We start from the raw sequence: 20,525 nt of genomic DNA, 5'->3' as shown, positions 1-20,525 counted from the left end.
AACAATTCGGCAGCAGCACGGGCTGAACTGGATGGGGGGTTAATCCGTTTTAATTGGTCTGTGCAATCACAGGGTGCGATGAAGGAGATAACGATAGGAGGGACTTCTCACTCTGTTGCAGCCTAACTGGCTGAATTGAGTCTGTCACATCAATGTCATTAAAGTGATTCAACAATGGATATCAAATGTCACATATGAATTAATTTTTAATGAGTTGAACAAGTGCACAGCAATAGATAAGGCACCTCATCCTACAGAATATGTGCACACTGCAGGGTTTGACACTAGTGATGGCAGGCATTTGGCAACATTTCCATACAGCAAACCAAACACGAAAGGACACCTGTCATTAGCACTTATAATGAGTCAGTTTGGTGTCTAACTAGCTTGTAGTGCCACGCCAGGAATAGCCACACACTCGGCTTTCACACCTTAGCCAATAGCATGTCTTGAAGTAATACTTTCTGGCAATGGTCTTGGCAGGAGGACAGCATTTATTTGGCGATGGCGGCTTGAGCAGTTTTGACAGATGTCAAGTTGAAATGATGAAACATGTCAAGAAATTATCAACAGTTCAAAGACCCTGCATCAGTTCAGCCAAGAATGCTAAGATGAGTGTTTATGTACTGTTTTGTTAACGTGTTAAGTGTTTAGGAATGCATGTGTCTGCACATATGAGTGCGTACGTGCACGTATGCATGTGTGTGTGCGTCCTTTGTCCCTGCGTGCATGCGGTACAGCTGTGTTTGTGTGTCTGGATGTTGCCCATGTGTGTAGGAAAAATAAGACAGACAGACACACACTGTATAAAACGGATTAGCTCACTATTATGAAGGAGCTGTCAGATGCCTATAAGACCAAAACACATTTCCCCTCCCGTCTCCCTTTAACCGATGTTGTTTAATCTCCACCCCGATCCGCCTCAGAAAGACTTAAGGGCTGTTACTGATTCCCCTAATGCTTTCAGATGAACCTCGTGCTCTGACATGTATTCACTTAGCTAGAAAAAACTTATAGTGCACAGCCTAAAACACTGATCGAAAGGCAGTGAAAACTGTGTATTTCACCGTGTGATGTGGGGGAGGGTCGGTTATGCAGAGGGTTATTCATAACCAGCAGCCTGCCATACTGGAGGCTATCAAACTCCAGCGAATGTATTAACAGTTTGCCAGGCAGGGTTTCTAATCACACCACCGTTGCACCGGGCTGCATTGGCTTATAAGGTGCTGGTTCATATTCTCAGCCTTGGGGGAGCACTGGGTTAATATTCCAAGTTCCTATAGATGAGTTATGATTTGGAGTGGAAGTGCTGAGAGAGTTATGTAATTTGCACTATCATTATCAGCAGTAATAGACATTATCATCAGTTTGTTTCCAGCAACTGAAAAATGTAAAACCTCTCCTTACCAAATGGCATTACAGTGAAACTCTAGAGATTATTATAACGGTTTTCTTAATAAATGTGCTGACAAAATAGTATCATTAGGTAGCTGACAACATAATTGGTAGGTAATTTTGAAATACTGAGCAATGAATAGATAATATAGTAAAGCAGATGATCTCAGATGTTTTCATGTCTACATGGTACTCTTCAGCTTTGTGGAATTTTCTTTTTAATTAGTTCCACCATTCCTTCTCATCAGTGCATGCATGATTAGACGAACATAAGGGTTAAAATGATAAATAGTAAGAGATGAACTTGCAGGGCTTTGCAGTGCAGTAAATGATCAAGGCCACAGTTCTTTTATCAACATGGCCTCTTGGTCTCTAATGAGCCTCACACCTTCAGCCTTGCTTTGCTCGAAAGCAAACATTGCTCATGTTTATTCATCATATGCCAATATGGGCCACTTCAAAAGATTGTCCGGTTGGCACTTTCAAGACAGTTGCTCTCTTCCTCTTGCTCTCCCTCTCTTCCTGAGTTACAGTAGCTCTCCTTTGGCCCAGCCTGCTGCACCTGTCTCCCTGCCAGGACTCAAGCTTTATTTACCGTAAAGCTTTCACACAGATAAACACAGCAACTCAGCAGCTGCCATGCACGCACACGCACACACACACACGCACGCACGCAGACACATGCAAACCCACTTGTACACATGCACACTCCCAGATTTTGGCTTATGATCAGAGCAAAACAAAACACGGCTGTTCTGGGCTCGCCTGTTTGTTTGATTCCTGTCTTTCTTTTTGTTGATTGTTCTCGCTCAACACACCCTCCTCATTTTTCTTCCACCTCATTCTTGACTGCTTCCCCTCCATCGTCAATCCTCTCCTTGCCATGCCCCTGTGTTGCCGTGAGAAAGCAGTGGCCTCAGCCGGATGAGGTGGTCTGTGGAGGTGGAGGCCCCCCCATCACCACCCATCCCACCCCTCCTGACGGCTAATCAATGTGTTTGGGTTTCCCCATGTGGCTGTGGCCCATGCAGCTTGAAAGGTGAGCCCAATAGAGCTTCCCCCTTCCTCCATGAGGGCACGGAGAAAACCAGCCACCCTAAGCCTGGCAGATTAGCTAGCCACCAGAGGACTTTACTCCTTTCTGCTGAGCTATCGCTTCCTATCTCCTCTCCCCCACACCTCCTCCCGTCTGCCTCCAACATCCCCTTGAAGCCTTGGAGGATATGGTTATACACACACCCTTCCCTTTATTAGCACATTTCTGAATTTGGGATTTTTTTTAAATGGATTATAGTTCAACAGTGTCTTAATATCAAAGCTACTGTGGGAGAGTAAATCAGGTTGCTATTTTAATGGTTTTGTCCCCCTCAAAAGCAGCTCCCTGTATTCTCTGCTTCACAGCAACACTGAGTGAGATGGATACATGGAGGCAGCAAAGATGATGGCCTACAGGTAAGCATTTAGGTGAATTACACACACATACACACTGACAATCACACACATAACAATCATCCAAACGGTACATTGATCTCTACAGCGGCGTGGCCCGACAGGCCTGATTGCCAAATGAAAACAAAGGCTGCGTGTACAGTGCTGACACACACCATCAGTCACACATAGCCTGCGGTCAGAATGATTACCTGCTGTATGTAAATCCATTGAGCAATAAGGCAGGTTATCCCCTTATGGGGCCCTGCTGTTATTATTGTAGACAAAATATCACCAGCAAGTGCCACAGGCCAACCGCTAGCAACTGATTATGTCCCATTGAAACTAGATGGCGAAATTGGAAAATGGTGATATCAGGAGGTGAGGTTACGTAAATCTTCAGGCAGTGCAAATGATGGCTGTGTTTTTGTTTGTTTTGTCCTCATTTGTCGCAGCGGGCAAAGGTCTGCCATTGTCAGGTAAACAATGAATCTTCACTGGGGAAAAAAACATATAACTGCTAATTAGCTACAGTATCTTCTAGGTATTTGGATTTTCCACCAGAATACAATCAGATTACACAAACAAAATCTTATTTATTGGTGTATTATTCAGATTCTTCTTACCGTTAACAATGCAGTATATAATGTGCAAAAAATGCAGTTCCCCTCAGCCCAAAATAGTGCTTTAGCATCTTTCAGCTCCTTGTTTTGGCTTCACTGTTTGGCTCACTCTCATAGCTCTCATCAGTGTCGTTTTCAGATTCAATACAGAGCTGTTTTCAACTAAAAAGCATTCAAACTCCACTCTACGCTACCTGCTCAGTGCCAAATGGCACACAGACAAAATAAGCTACTTGCTGGTGAAGCTGGAGCATGTCGCAGCTAAAGATCTGGATACTTCCCCTCAGGTGGTGGAGAAAAAAACATTGGTCTTTCATTCATCAGGTGGCCAGGTGACTCATACTCAGTGATAATTACTAGGTTTTTAAACTGTTTCACATATCAACTTGGTGGGGCAATAATATGTCAGTGCTGTAGTTAGAGCTTGTCTGCACTGTGCCAGAATGGTAAAAAAAAAAATTAAAAAAGTGTCATTGCAAGTTTAAATGTCATTAAATAAAATAAAAGTCAGTATAGCACCTGTTACTTTATACCTAGAATCTATTCCTAATCCTGAATTTGTTCAGCAATACCCAATACTGAACAGCTTGAATCTTGCAGCTTTTAAGTAAGGCACACAATATGTTGTGTCCCAAATTATCCTGCTGACTTTCTTGTATTATTTTCTACTCGAGACTGTGCTCAGCTCAGTCAGCCTCAGCTGTGCTGACTGCAGGTGCTAATAGGCTGGTATCGCCTGTGTGAATCAGAAGAGTTTATGCCCTCTCAGCCTGGATCAAAGACTGTCTCATGAGCAGTATGAAATCCTCTGTGTCTCTCAGCATGACCACAGCTTCACTTGTGCGAAATACATTGATTCTGGCATCCACCACACACCAACGCTAACCATGACATCGGCAGAAAGCGCACCCCAACCACCACATCCCCTACTCCCCTCCCCCCACCCACCCACCCACCGCTCTCTATCATGTATGTAATTCAAAGGCATTATATGCACACACGGAGAGCACGAAATGGCTCTCATCTTGACAGATCACTCATCATGACACTGTATACGGCAAAAACGCCCCCGCAACATTTATTTCACACATACAAGCATGGTATGCATAAACATGGCACACACACACACACACACATGCGCATACACAAACACGGACTACATCAGATGTTCATGTATAAACAGTAGACATACAATAAGCTCACACATGCAAAAACACAAACACCTCGTCAATCGCCTTGTATCCAAATGCAGTTCAGCATTTACGCGCGTAGCATTTGGTTTTGTATTTCTGGGTTTGGTGCAAAGTCGCCGCAGCACTTGGAGATACAGAGAAAAGCACTGGATAAATTACTCAAGCTTTACACTTGATTCTCGAGCAAGTGAATATAGCTCAAGTGAAATAAACACTGGTCAAACACTTGGATTACATCAAGTACTACTGAACCAGAGACAAAAAAATCATTTTCATTCCACCCTGAGCCTCTTGGAAGGTGCTGCTATTGTTTAGCTTAAGTGAAGTAGAGAACTATCGCCCTCAGGAAAGTGTCAGACCGTTTAAAGATTTTACTTTCCTTTAGGAAAGCATTCTTACTTTATGTCACGCACACCTTCATATGAGCTTAATTACAGTCAACACTTTCTTCCTTGGGTGTCTGAATTTAACATTATGCTCAGACTACCATTTTACATCTGAGCTAATCTGAAAGTTATACCTCAAAAAGGCACTGATGCAAATAATATTCTACTATTTCATGACACGTCTGTGTATGTGGTTGCAGCAGGGGGCAATGGTGGGGGGTTGTCATCGGACAAGTCTTGACTCAGCGGAAAAAATGCTGCCATATTTTTCAAGCCCACCGCACATTTGCGGAAATCTAAAGCCCATAACCCCCACAAATGAGTTAATTAATCACATCTGTTGTATTTTTTTTAAAATTCAGTTATAATGACTTGATGTGAGCCCATTTGGAGTATTATGTTTCATTGAGTCAATTAAATATTCAGCAGTTTAAAATCAGGCAGTAGCCCATAATCAACTGCCGCATCACCATTTGGACTGAGCCAGCTGAGCTGGAACTGACTTGCATGTTAATACTTCTGATTGGTGGAGCTGATTACAGGCTCTTGACTCACAATCCCAAAATACCAGTGTTGTGGACACACAATGAGAAACAGGGTAAAATATGGAAGTGGTAAAGAAATGCGGTCTTATGAATGAGAAGCAGACAGAGAATTGTAATTTAACGCGCGATATATCAGTGGTCTTAATGTTGTATAGTAACACACACATTCATTTGGGCAATAACTGAGACAAAGTGTTGGCTCTTTGTTTGTTTCAAATTATACCTGCCACAGTTAGGCTGAAAATGTCATACATAAATATAGTATGACGTTATCTATCTTTGGAAAAGACTTGTGAACATGTCTGATCTTTAAGTGTGACATTTTCCATGGACATCTCAGTCAAATATGTATTTTGTATGAATAATTCATTTTTTGTTTTACAGAATAGATTTCAGTGCAATATTCATAACTCTTGTTAAATTGTTCCTCTTGCATAAGGGAAGATGGTCTATTGACAACAAGTAAAAACCTAAACTATGAACATATTGCCCAATAAAAATTTTTAAAAAATACAGTACGTAAAGGAGAATTTAGGTATGTTCCGGTACACTACCATTACCACAGAAACAGGCAGGTTTAATGATGTCATAAAAGAGTAAAATATTTGTTTTTTGATTCAGGTGATATCGAAAGACAAAGTACATTTTATGTTTTTGGTTCATCACATGAAGATTTAAGGGCTACACTTTTTTTTAAATTGTGTTTCAGAAATATTTTTTTTTATATTTGCAGATATTGGGAGAGGAGACAAAGTTCTTTGTTTGCAGTGAAATGTTTTATGTTTTACTGGCAAATCTTGTTTACAGCAATGGTATATTTGGTACGTGTATATTACACAATAAACAACAACTGCTTGCAAATACTATACGGGAGGTGCTCAACTACACTTAATATCAGGGTCAGAATCAGCTTTATTGGCCGAGTATATGTTTGTGCATACAAGCAATCTGTTTCCAGTGGCTCTCAGTGTACTTACACACAGTACAGAGTGAAGCACAATGAAGCACAAGGCAGCCGAGCATGAAAAGCCAGAGTTTGTCCTGTTGATGAGCAGCAGTTCATCCATTTTGTTGGCTAGAGAACAGAGATTCTCCAGGTGAGTGGGGGGGGGGGGGGGGGGGGGGGGGGGGGGGGCTGGTGCTGGTGGTGAAGTACCTGCTGCCTGCGTCTCCTCTGAACAAAATCTCCACGAACCTTTCTGCATTTGTGAAGATGGATGTGGAGTGGACTGTCGGGTGTTCAGCGCTTCTTCTCTAGCGAAAGTAATTGTGTTGAAGTTGCAAAAGATGGAACAAATAAACAAAAACTGTGCAAGCACGAGAGAGCTCGGAAACCAGCCATCAGCCATCTCACTGAACAAGGCTCGTCTTGTTGTTAAGGCAAAACAGCATTTTGTTTTCCCAAGTTACATCAAAGCAAATACATTCAAGAGACGAGTGGAGCTGAGCTGAGTCCAACGTGTATTAATGATCAGCTTCAGAGAAGAGGCGATACCTGTAGATATCATGATGAGTGCCATTATTACACTGTGAGCCAAACCGCCGCTCAGCAGGAGCAGCAGTGAAACATTAAAATGTAAAATAGACTCACTAGACCAAGGCTGGCAATGCTGTTACCTGAATGACTTTTGAACAATTTCTCACACAAAAGCAGTTATGTAGAATAGTAACAGAGTGGATGAACAGTACGAGGCTGCTTACAGAGTGCTTCACCTCATGCTGTAACAAAAGACTTATTCCCTTGTACTGTAGTGAGACTGTCTGGGGTTTTCAAACAGCTTCACAAAAAAGCTCCCCAAACAGATACACATGGAATTTCAATATATTATAATTTACAGCTGTTTACACTGTGATGACTGACAATAATTAAATCTCTGATCCGAACAGTCGCTCTTAATATATGCCTTCACTAGCCTCTTAAAATAACAGGGCGATTAAACAAGTTTTCCTCATGTTACAGCATGAACCCTCGGGCGTCCTCAGGAGTCTGCAGACAGGTCATTGCAGTATGACATCCCCTGCTGAGACTCTATTTTCCAGCTATGGGCAAACGGATTAGATTAAAAGGTGCACTCTTTCACTGAAATATATTTTTTTGATCTTCTGATAAATGGACTGATTATTTTTGACAGACAAATATGGTTATTACCCATGAGGCTGGCAGAGTTTAGGAACAGTTGGTGTGAATATACTCAAAGTTTAGCGGTCAAACTATTGACTCTGTCTGACTTAAAGCGTTTTCTATTCTGTTTTAATTATTTTATCATGTGATTTGAGGTTAATTCTTCTTGTGGTACATTAAAGGCAGCATTTCACTGAATACAACAAGTGAATGAGATGAGCTGTAACAACCACAGCTGAAGCTTAAAACATGATGAGCGCAGTGACATAAGCAAACCCTCTGGTAAGAATCAAGAAATTGACATAGGCTTAATGAGCAATCATACCACCATGAAAACAACACGCAACACTACCCACAATGCTTTTGGGCCAGCCAAGCCGTATTTTCTCAGGGAAAAGTCCTAAAGTGACCTCTTATCAGGCTTATCAGCCTTTGTCACTTACACACTCACACAAGGCAGCAGCAATCTAGCAGTGAAACATTATAGCTGTGACTTTCTGAGCCTCCGCCAGCCGGCTGATTAGGACAGGCCGGGTCTGATCACCTGAGCTTCAGACCGTATTACAATTACACTGATAGAATACTGACCTTTTCTACTAATGCTAATGCTGAAGAGTGTCACTGCCACCCTTCATGTTGTCCTGAGAGAAGCTACTGAAGCACTAAATAACTAGAAATACACAAAGCCGTTTAAGTAACAGTACATGTATACAAACGATCACACTTCCACCCGGTTCACACACATTATACACATTGCTTTTATCTTCTTGCAATCCAATCTTAATGACTCCATTAACTGAGAGGCCATTAGCGGCATTCACTTTATGGCCAGCCAAACAGCCCAGCTGGGAGCACATTATGGAAAGGGCATGTGTGTCCTAATGTCCATTTCTTGTCACCCTCCTCTCTCTCACACGCACACACACACACACACACACACACACACACACACACACACACACACACACACACACACACACACACACACACACACACACACACACACGCACGCGCATACACACACAGACACACACACACACACACACTGATACACTCACTCAATCTTTCCCCCAAGGCCAACTAGCCTGAAGCAAGCAGGAGTGGACAAACGACTAAGCAAACAGGGCCATTTTTTGTGCTCCATTAGGCAATGAGGAGCAAAGGTTTAGTGCAGGCTGCAGTGCCTCGCGCTGGTGGTCAAGCGGTGGAGGATTGAAGGCAGAGGAAACTGAAGTGCTGCTCAGTGTTAGAAGAGATCTCATATCTCAAATTAGCCTGGCTCGCTTAGGAGAAGGAGCTGTCTGAGACACTTCAGGGGTGAACTGTCACGCAAGAGGCATCATGGGGCAGAATAGCAGAAGCCAATCACGGCACCAACTTGACAGGAAAATGATGGATTCGGCGTCGATAACAGTCCGACAATTATCTGCTCCTGCTAGAACTATAAATGAAACATTTCCTGCTACATTACGGCACAGTCAAAGAAATTACAGCTGCTGACCACCTTTGAAGAAAGAACAGATGTTCCCACCAAAGAACTGTAAAATGATTAATGATGCAAACAATGTAAGGATGTGGTTTTGCCCAAACAATAACATGAGAGGAAGATTATCAAGGAACATTTTTTGTCAGGCACAACCAAAAGTGGAACCAGAAAATAAAATCTGAGCCAGCGATTAGAAAATCTAACCCTGAGGGATGATGGGATCACTGATCTGAAAGGACCTAACTGGTACAAACAAGGGCAACGGGAAGCTCTGAAACTAAACGTGAAAGATTATCTTATGAACCATGTGCATTTCTGCCACAATTTAGACCAAGTGGAGTGAAATGATTGGAGCGTACTGTACCAACGCAGCATACTGCTGCTGTGAAAAGCACTTAAAAAAGGGGAGCCCAAATGACACAAAACACATAACTGATAATTTGGCACATCATCTCGATATTCCCCTTCTATTTCTGCATGTCTGGACTCGCTGAGCAGAGTGCATGTGTTTCAACATGGATGCTTTCTGACTGGAGCTCTACTGGTTGTGCAGGGTGAGTCATACATTTATTTTGTGACCATGGGGCTCAGCTGGGAGGGTCTGGGGTCAAAGTTCATTTGATCTCACTGAAGCAAATACACTCCATGACATGTACATGAAACCTCCAGTATATGACAAATGCGCTGCACAGGAACAGAAACCGAAATGAACGGTTGCCAACTTGAAGCGGTTTAGGGCTGTTTTAAGCTGCATGTTTGTGCTGTGTGTCATAATTCATTGATTTCGTTTTGTGCCCCCAGCTCTGGTTTGTTACTCTTACACTACACTATCACATGCTAAATGCATCTTTTCTTTTTCCTGCTCCAAGCTAATATTTAGCTCGGCAGGCTCATGGTTGCTCCTGCTGAGAGGAGAGTGGAAAAACTTCATATAGCATAGGAGGGGGTTTGAGACAAGCCCAACCCTGATATTAGTCCAGTTGGTTGTACTTTACTTCCGCTGAGCAGGAATGGACAGCACTTTCTGCTGCATGCTTGTTTTTGCCCTCTCTCTCGAGGGGTGGAAGACCATTTATCAGTTACCAGGAGAACACGTATTGATGTGCAACATTGCCTGGGAATTCAGCTTTTATTACACTTTAAACTGCAAGGTCAACTTGGCAGGAATCTGTGTCAAAGCTGTCAAGCACGGGAACATGAAACAAATAGCCCACCCAGAGGATGTGGAGTAAAACATCAAGATAAGGGGCAGGCATCTCACCAGGAGACGCTTGTTTTATGTTTACACATGTGCAATCTGGTAATATACTGAGAGCTTTCCCTGTTTACTTGGTTTTTAGTCCCTTTTGGAGCTGACAGTGCAACATTAACTATGGGGGGAAAAAAGATAAGGCCAAGTCCAAATTTATGGCACAATATTGATCATCCATTTGAAGAGAAAACACCTTGGCTAGCATTATTTTTTCGCCTAGTATCCTGTTGTTTATGGCCACTTGTCATATGAAAAGTCGCCACCAACTCTTTCCACTTTAACTCAGCGACAAGCAGAGAGGCCATGTTGTGAAGCACGGGCCCTTGTGACCGCGCAGTGTAGTCAGCGCCGTCATGCCTTTGATGCCATCGTATTGCCACTCCTCCTCTCTTCTCTGGGTTTTCTGACAGTGACAAAGGGGATCGGCAGCAGTGTGTTATCAGTGTGCAGCTGCAGTAATCGTATTATTTAGTAATCTTAATGCTGAGTGGCTGACCAACAGTGTGAACAAAGCAGGGCCTTGCTAAGCCCATCAGAGTGCTCCCATGGAGCAGAGGTCTTTTCCTGCTCCGCAGCCCCTCTAGACCAACGCACTCCCTTTTCCCCCTCTCTTTCTCACCCTCCCTCCTCTATGTGTTGCTTTCTGTCTCTCACTCTCTGTTTCCTCTCTCATCCCCCTTCTGCTCTTGTTCTTCTATCACCATAATGTTTTTCAGTCTCTCTCTCCCTCTCTTTCTCCTCCTCGCTTTTTTCCACCCTCCCAATCTTTCTGTCTCTGTAATGCTCTGAGCTGGGAGTTTGTGTAATGGCGTTATTCACAGTTCATTGGTCTGTTTGAAGGGACTATCTTGATTGAGCGTCTCCCGGTGCAGGGCCTGGTGACTGTGGGAGTGTATAAAGATGTGGATGTGTCCACGGAGATAGATGGGCTTCGTAATATGCAGGACATTGCAGAGGCTAGGTCTCCATATAGGGTTTCATCGAGGGCAACACATAGGGAGATAAAGGAGGCTGAAATGATATGCAGCCAGGGCGTAATGCTCAGGGCATTAGTTGTGAAATGGAGGCAACAAAGAACTAGTCAGGGAATCAGAGTCATTCTCATTAGCTGGTTCACCCTCTTCAGTTTTAGCCCCCCACCCCCTTTCCATCTCACCCTAATGAATGCAAGTACACTGACACAGAACCAAAAACTGCTCTGAGAAGCAAAAATACTCACCACTAATTAGTTCAAATTAACCTCAGGACCAATATGTAGGCGTGCACACACACAGAGAAAGGCACCTCCTTTGCCTCTTTCTGACACCACTCTGATGCTGTTGTAAGCTTGGCTGTAAGATCAAAATCTCATTCTTTGGCAGACACACACACACACACACACACACACACACACACACACACACACACACACACACACACACACACACACACACATGCACACACACACACATGCTGAAATTGCCTGGAGCACAGTAAGCACAGGAAAGCAAATCCACTGTGAAGACACCATAAAACCAACACTGCAGAAAGTCGGACCGCGTCTGTGTTTCTGCATACATGAGCTGAATGCACGCTAATGACATGCAGTGTACATGTGAACACATACATATACACACACATAGAGAGAGAGAGTCCTACTTACAGAATGAATCAGACGGTATCAGAAGCACTGTGCCATATTATCGCTGTAGTAGTGAGTCAACACAGGCATTGAGATCTGAGACCACAGGGTTTTAGCACTTCAGCCAAGGAGGGGACGGCGTGGAGGAGTCAGAGGGGTTCACACTGTGTCATTGGGGATGTCAGGACATATAGAGGGAATCTATAGGATTCCAGTGTTTATACTCAGATGGAGAAAAAAGATTCCCATGAGAACAAGGCAAGAAAAAATCAACAATTGATAAAAGGAGAGGCTCAACTCTGTGTACAAGGAGAATGAGGGATTGACTGGGCCAGTGTTTTTCTTCCTTATATCTCTTACTTCTAGGAGAAAAAAAAGCGAAAAAATAACAAGAGCCCGTCTTGACAAATAAGAAAAGAAAGGGGTGAAAAATTAGTCAATCAGAATAGGGCTCCACCTTTCCTTTTATGCTGTCTTTTTTCTGCTTTCCTCTGTCTGCCCACCTCTTGTTTTCCTCAGGATTGCGCAGGGCCTATGAGCAGAGGAACGCCGGCGTCAGAAAACCAATCACCCCGCCAGACGACAAGAGAACATAAAGGAGTAAATGACAAGCAGATGAAGGGGAGGATTTTCGACACCTGCTCTCTCCCTCTGTCTCTCTGCCTGCCTCCCTCCCTCTCTCCCTCTCTCTCTCCAACCTGTATTTCCTTTCTAGTAACAGCCCCCTCCCTCCCCGCCTGTTTTGTCAGTGCTTGAGCTCGCCACTGTAGTGACTGAAGTGGATGCAGAGGAAGTGAGATCCTCCAGAACCCACAAACACAGGGATGTTCCTCTTCTTTCTTTCCGTCCCAGCTTTCTTTCCTTCTCTCTGTCTTTCCCTCACACACTGCATAGAATGACAATGAATCGCACACTGTTTACTGTGCCCGCACTGGATGTCTGCCTGGCTCTCTGCCTGACACTTGGAATGGGCTGTGTCTTCCTGTCTGTCTGTCTGTCTTACCAGCCTCAGAGCTTGTCTGTCACTCAGTATAGCTGTCTGTTTACCAAGCCATCTCTCAGTCCGTCTTCCTGCCAAACACTAAGATACAGACCAGGCAGGTGCAGGTGGTGGTGGGGGGGGGCATAACCCTACTCCCCTGCTCAAGTGCCCCCCCTGGTGTAACTCTTAACCCTTCCCCAGCCCATTGCGCTAACTAGCCTCCAACACGGCACAGGCGAATTAGAAAAAAGAGTGTAAATCTCGGAGAGGATTTCGAACAATCCTAGTTAATTCTCTTTTTTTTTTCTTTTTTTTTTTTTTTGCTTGTCTTTCCCTCGTCTTTCCCTCTCTACCTGTTTCCGTCTATTTTCTGCTCTTTCTTTCTCCTTTCCCTCTCCTCAGTGCCAGTCTCCGTGCTCGTTATCTATTCTGGACAGTCTGTCCCTCTTCACTCTCCGTCACAGAGGGAGGATGAAGAAGAATGGTGCTGCTTCATAATGTATTTTTCCGCAATGTGTGAGAAAGATGGTGAAAAAGAAAGAGGAAGGAAATGTGGGATAAAGAGAGGGGGCTTTTGAAATTGTTCGTTTTTAAAAAAAAAAAAATACATATAAGCCCTCCTCCCCCACACCAAATCAGAACAGAAAGCCTCTCGAGGGGGGGTTTTCAATTACTCGCTTTTGCCCACAAGCCAATCTGAAAAAGTGGCCCGGCTCTGAGGTGTGCACAACAGTGTCGTAATCTCGATAGGATATCCGGTCGATAAATCCGGATGTGTCCAAAAGCTCCATACCATTGCTCAAGCATCACTACAGCCTATTTCATTTCTCGTGAAGTCCAAGAAGCCCAGCTGTATGCTCAACAGGTTGATTGGTTTGTGGTAAGTCGATTCGCGTCCTCTAAGGCTCGTCACCCTCTGCTTTTCTCTGCTTCCAGCGATATTCCTGTGGACAGCTTCCGGTATCGCAGTCTGGCCTGTCCAGCCTCAACTCTGCAAGTTCAGCCCTCTCTGGGATGGTTCGAGCTGATGCCTGGAGATGGTGGAGGCAGTTAGGTGTGGAAAGCTAGTCGCTGGAGGGTGTGTGCTGGCTTCCATGCTGCCCATTTGGTGTGCATCTCTGTGAGGCTTCAGATCTGGAAGGAGAGGAAGAATAGAGGCAAAGTAGAGAAGAGAGAGAGGGAGAGTGCATGAAAGGTTAGCATGGTGACATTTGTGTCACTCTGCCTTATCGCGTACGTCATTCTCCTCCTTGTCACACTCCACCCTGCCTGTCGTCCCGCTGTCTATTCCGTCCTTGTCACTCTTCCTCCGACTTTGCTGCTTGTTTGCTCCTTCCTCCTCTCCACTCACTCTATGATTTGATCCTTTCACTCTCCCCCAACAAGCTCATCTTCAAACTCTCTCCGCCGTCACATCTCTCTTCTATTCCCTCCATCCAATTTTACATCTGCACCTCTCCTGCTTTCCTCCAATCATTTCTGCTGTCTTTCTTTCTTTTCAATTCCAAGTTAGCTGTCCATCATATGCACCACAGTATCCAAGTCAAGATGCATGTGAGGGAGCACACTGAAGGGCAGAGAGAGACCTCTGACTGGTGAATGTGCCTGAGGCAGGTGGAGGACTGCAGTCCAGGCTCGTATCATTGGTCAGGTACAAGCAGACATAGTTATCTGATGTAGACAAGGGCTGTCACTTTTATTCTAAATTTATTCAAACTTGTGTTTCCACATGGGAGAAAATTCAATATTCAGTCTGTAATGATCTGTTCTTATTCAGAATCTGTAGCGTAGAAAACACTGTCTGAACCATCGCATGGCCTATTGTTGTTCTTTTCTTTGCTAACGTGAAAAGGAGAAAACTAGTGAGCCATGCTGAATGGGTAATTAGGACACCAAACCATGAGACATAATGGGAGGAGGCATTTTTCACACTATAGATGGACGACTCTGTGGATGAATGTAAGGCTGACTCTGTAGAGTACAGCTGTCTTACAGTAATGTTGATCAGTGAGTGAAGTGAAACAGCAAAGAGCAAAGTTAATTCAAACTAATTTTAGGATTAGGCCGTGAAGGCCTCATTCAAATTACAGTAGTCACATCAAATGCTTTCAGTTCAATTTTGTTCAAACTTCATTTTTTGAATAGACAGGATTTATTATTATTATTATTTATTTATTTACTTTAGTTTGAGAAAATACAGTTACTGGTTTTTAATTATGTTAGAAGAACCATAAAAAACTTCAGAGTTCCTTATAAATTCCTTATTTATTCCTCCTTCGTTACAAAATACTTAGAAATGTGTTTTTAAGTTTTGCTGTTCATCCTCTTTCTTTTGGGGGTTTTAGTGCAAATGAAAAAAAAGAGAGAGAGATGAAAACGTCTGAACTTGTAACACTCTCAGTTTGCAACAAACCCCAATTTGCACATCTCCTCACAAACTGATTTTAGATTTGGGAGTAGTACAAAGAATTTTCAAAACTGTAAGCGTTTCAGACAGCTTTTGAAGCCTCTGACACGTCACAGCATCGGGATTTCATTGTGCTCTCTTGGATTTTCGGTATGTAAACAGAAATTTGTACCTTTTGGGAGTCACAACTGATCAGATTTAGTTTATTCTTTGATCATTTTTTCAGCTCCACACAGCAACATTGTCACATTTATGTATCCCTCTGTATTGTGCCAACACATACTCTTACATCCCTTCACACTAACAATGTTCCAGGCAGACAGGTACACATGCAGATGACTGATGGCAAAACTAATGCTGGCCTGAGCTTTGACAGACGCCTGTTGAGTTTCTTTCTCTTTTTTTTTCATTTCCTAATAAATCATAGCACCTTTTCTCAAACATCTAAAAATAGCAGTAGTATGTCAAATCTAAGCCACCCAACAGGTAGTCTCACCTCTGTTACCATGCAACAGTTTGCACCTGTTGAATACATAAAAGTCATTTCTGAATACAAAAAGCTCACGCCTCACAACTGAGTGACAAAGACCTTCTTAATTCAGAACAGTACAGAGGAAGAATGTGTTTCTTTAAAAGTGGATGTCAAAATCATCTCTTTTAACAGAACGAAACAAAATCATTACAAAGGTTTGGTGTCTCGTTCCTTTTTCCAGAGTCCAGTGAGATGATGGTCCTTTTAAAATGAAACATTAGAGGCCATTCTGTGCATCAGCTCCAATCAATACAGCTGTGTGGATAGCTATGACCCCCCTGTGACACCTATATCCTCCTAGGACCATTTAGGATGAGACCATGTGTGTGTGTGTGTGTGTGTCTGTGTGTGTGTCCGGTCGCTAGTTAGGTTAGTGCTCAGTGTCTGCTAGTGTGCGTGTGTGTGTGAGTGTGCACGTACCTTTTGTTGGCACCATTAGCATGCTATTGTGTCGCAGGTGTGAAAAGATGTAGGTGGGTGTGAATTGGTGTGCAGAAGGTATGTCAGCGAGGAGTGCGAAGACAAAGGTGCGTGTAAAACAAGTGACAGTGTGTGCATCTTTGTTTGTGTGTGTGTGTGTGTGTGTGTGTGTGTGTGTGTGTGTGTGTGCATGTTCATATGTGTCACAGCTGTCATGCCCGAAGCAATTAAACACATTGATCTACTGCATAACACTCTGTTCCACCAACCCCACACACTGAGGCTGAACACACACCTCTGCCCTCTCTGCATTGTGTCACAGACGTGCACACATGAAACGCTGTAAAAAAAAAAAAAAAAAGAAAAAAGATTGACACAGACACAGATATAGCGAACCCTTCACATACACACACATCCACTGCACCTTCATTCATTGCCCGTGTCAGGCAAGAGACCAAACGTCTTCGATGTGAATTCAAACAGAATGTAGAGAGGAGCTTGAAGAGACCGAGACAGGGATGGAGGCGAGGAGGGGGGAGGGGTGACACAGCCAAAGTGGGGAAGAGAGAGAGAGAGACAGCCAAAGAGGGAGTGGGGGGGGGGGTGAGAGGAGGGAGAGAAGCAACAAATTGAAGTGAGCCATTTAGATTTCATCCAAATCCATCAAACCGGACAGGCCTGTTTATGTCTGGTTGGTGGTGGTGGTGGTGGTTGTCTGTGTGGGGGGGGGGGGGTTGAGGAGAGTATGGATGCTGGATGAAAAAGATGAAGGAGGGATGGAGGGAAACAGGTGGGGGAGTGGTAGGGAGGTGGGTTGGACAGGGTGAGAGACACAAGGAAACGAAGGGAGAACCCATCAGAGGCGAAAATGCACTGAACACAACTGCAGACTGAGGAAGAGGCGGCAGACAGAGAGATCTAAGAAACAAGAAAAGGAGAGGTGAAAGAGGATGGAGAGAGGAAAAAAGGAGGAAGAGAGGGACGGACACTCACCCATTTCAGAGGGCTCTCCACAGGCGAGCACAATCCCTGCTCTGTGATCCCATCCTGGGGAAAGGCGCAGCGAGATCCTGGAGCTCCCTCCACTGAATACCAATGGGGCTGCTATTATCAGCTCTCTCACACACACACACACACACACACATACACACACACACACACACACACACTCACTCACATACACACACACACACCGGCACTGTGGAGGAAAAGACACAAACACACAGAGTCAAGTCTGGGGTAGTTGTTCAGATCAGAAGAAAAAAAAAGCTGTCTCGTGATGCAAACAGCGTAACACAATAGAAGAGACATTGCAGCACAAGTGCATTTGCATTCCCTTCTCCCTCTCTTATTTTCTCCCATTTCTCTTTCTTCATAAAAAAAGCATCAGAGGCAGTGCACAAGCCAGAGGGATCAATCCACACACACACACACACACACACACACACACACACACACACACAGTACAAACGCTCATACACTGGCATTTGCAGCCTATAGAAATACTTACTGGGCATATATTCAATCCCAACCAGTCCCACAGTCGACTCTATTCTTGCTCACGGCTCCTCGGCTTCCAAGGGTGTTAGAGAGAAATGAGTTGTCCGCTATTTTCCTTTCCCTCCCCGTGGGTTCCTCTCAGCAGTATCTGATGCAGAGATAATGAAGGGTATGAAGGCAGACTTCGTCCTCCCTAATTCTCTCCTAACATGCAGTGTACATCCAGTTTTTCTGTATCCATTTGTTGATTCAGGTCCAATCCGTCCGCCAGCCTGTGGACTTCACTGTGATTCAGCGACACGCGACGGCAAGCGGCATTCACTTAGTCACCCTCCCCTCTGTGTCTCCCTGCTCTGTCTCTCCCCTTGCTCAATAGTATACCCATACCTCCTTGGCTTTCTCCAATCTAATCAGCTCTCTCTCTCTCTCTCTCTCTCTCTCTCTCTCTCTCTCTCTCTCTCTCTCTCCCTCTCTCGCTGCACCCTCCCACTCTCCTCCCTCCCTTTCCTCCTCCTTCCCAACACCCACTCCTCTACTCTCTCTCTTTCTCTCTCCCTCCTAGGTATTTTTCTCAAAGATGAATATCAACTCACCCCCCCCCTTTCCTCCCCCCAACCCACTCTCTCTCTTTCTCTTATCTCTGTCAGTCTCTGCGATAAGCATTTGAAATAAGGGGAAAGGCAAAAAAACTGGCCATGAAGACAACACACACTATCTGAAACAAACACACGCGCGCGGGCCATCAGAGAGAGAGGGAGAGCGAGTAATCATAGGGATGTGTTGCATCCTCAGCCAGGGTAAACTACTGACAGAGTTTGACATGGCTACATGCTCAGGGTGACAAACACTATCACACCACCACGCAACTCGCCTCATACCCTATGACACACATCACGCACTGTCACACACACAAACACATATATATCTACACAAACACACACACACACACACACACACACAGCAGAATCAGATGCAAACACACATCTGGGCTCACATACTGAGGCACATATTGACATAATGTCACTGATATGCACAAATGCAAGCGGGGGAAGGAGAAGTAAACACACACACACAGACATAAATCCTATCACAGCATGATGTTGGATCAAACATGCATGCAGGCATGCACTGTGGTGCAATGTACTTAAGTACATTAGTCAAGAACGATACACTTCTGAGATATTCTGAGTTATTTGTACTTTACCTACCACTACATTTCATGGGATGTTGTACTTTTTACTCCAGTACATTTATCTGACTGCAATAGTTACTGATTACTTTTGAGATTAGGATGTTTTCATTTTATGCCTTTACCAGACAGCCGACAACCAGAGATGACAGGAAATGAGGAGAGAGATGCAACAAAGGCCCTTGGCCAGACACGCTGCATTTTTATAGATTTACTATACGACAATATATTGTTGACCAACTATGAAATGAAAGTGCTGTTAACACATTAATGCATATATAATTGTGCTACAATGCTCTGCAAAGAGCAAGTCTGCATACTTTTATTACTACTTTGCTGCTAGTGCTTACTTACTTACTCACTGTGCTTTACTTAAATGAAATTTAAATAGTGGACTTTTACTTCTAGTTGAGTACATTTTTCATTCTGATTTCTACTTTTACTGAAGTAACTGAATACTTCTTCCACCACTGGGTGAACACATGAACACATACTGTACTGAAAATCATCTCTCCTCTCACCAGAGCACCCTGACACTTCATGTGGGACTCCCTTGAATGGAGCTGACACCCTCCTCACTATTTATAATGTTCACTCATATAAGGCACAACTCCACAACAGCATGAGCCCAGTGCAAGCAGACAGCAGTCTCCAGAGGAAGCAGCTCACACTATATGATGTCACTGCCTAACTCCCATATCCCACTTCTATCACGCTACGCTGTCTCATCCCCCCTAACGAGACTGGCACGTTGGCCTTGTGATGCCTTTGTTCCTCACTGGTGCCCTGGTCGGTCCAAGTAGCCTTTTCAATATAGATCTTTTTCTTAACCTTGCAGCTCCCTTAACATTTCATGTCCTCCAAGGCTATTAAACTCACCACAGTGTGTTGAATCATTGATTTTGTCACTCCGTGCATGAGGTGGCTCTTTAATTGCTACTGACAACACTGTGGTGCCTTGCAGTGATATTTGTAAATTATGCTTCAAATCATTTTAAAACAGGTGTTTGGTTAAAATATTACTGTTAGATTTTAATTCAACAAAATTACAACTAAAACTGCCAAGAGTCTATTACTAATTAAGCCACAGTGCTCCTGTCTGAGCAAAAATGTTACATACGCAGTGGTGTAATGTAAAGTTAGGGCCTATTTGTGTCTCCCATATTGACTAATACCCTCTGATTTGAGCCTTTGGATACATCAACTCTGGTTCGTCCACGAAGTTGTCCCCTAATCAAACAGGGAAGCAAATATAGTATGTGACAATGCTGAGCTGTCTCCTCTACTTTGGTCTCAAACAGCCCCCCCCCCACCCAATGCTTCATCATGTTTTCACCTATTCACTTTGCATCTCATAAAATTATGTTCATCTCAAGATGTCTTTGTCCAGTGGGCGGACAGTGCTGGAACACCTATTACTCACTCATGCTTGAGCCTATTAGAC

This window comes from Seriola dumerili, unplaced genomic scaffold, assembly GCF_002260705.1.
Source record: "Seriola dumerili isolate Sdu_G_001 unplaced genomic scaffold, Sdu_1.0 BDQW01000258.1, whole genome shotgun sequence".
In the NCBI taxonomy this organism is placed as follows: domain Eukaryota; kingdom Metazoa; phylum Chordata; class Actinopteri; order Carangiformes; family Carangidae; genus Seriola; species Seriola dumerili.
This window is presented reverse-complemented; position numbering follows the sequence as displayed.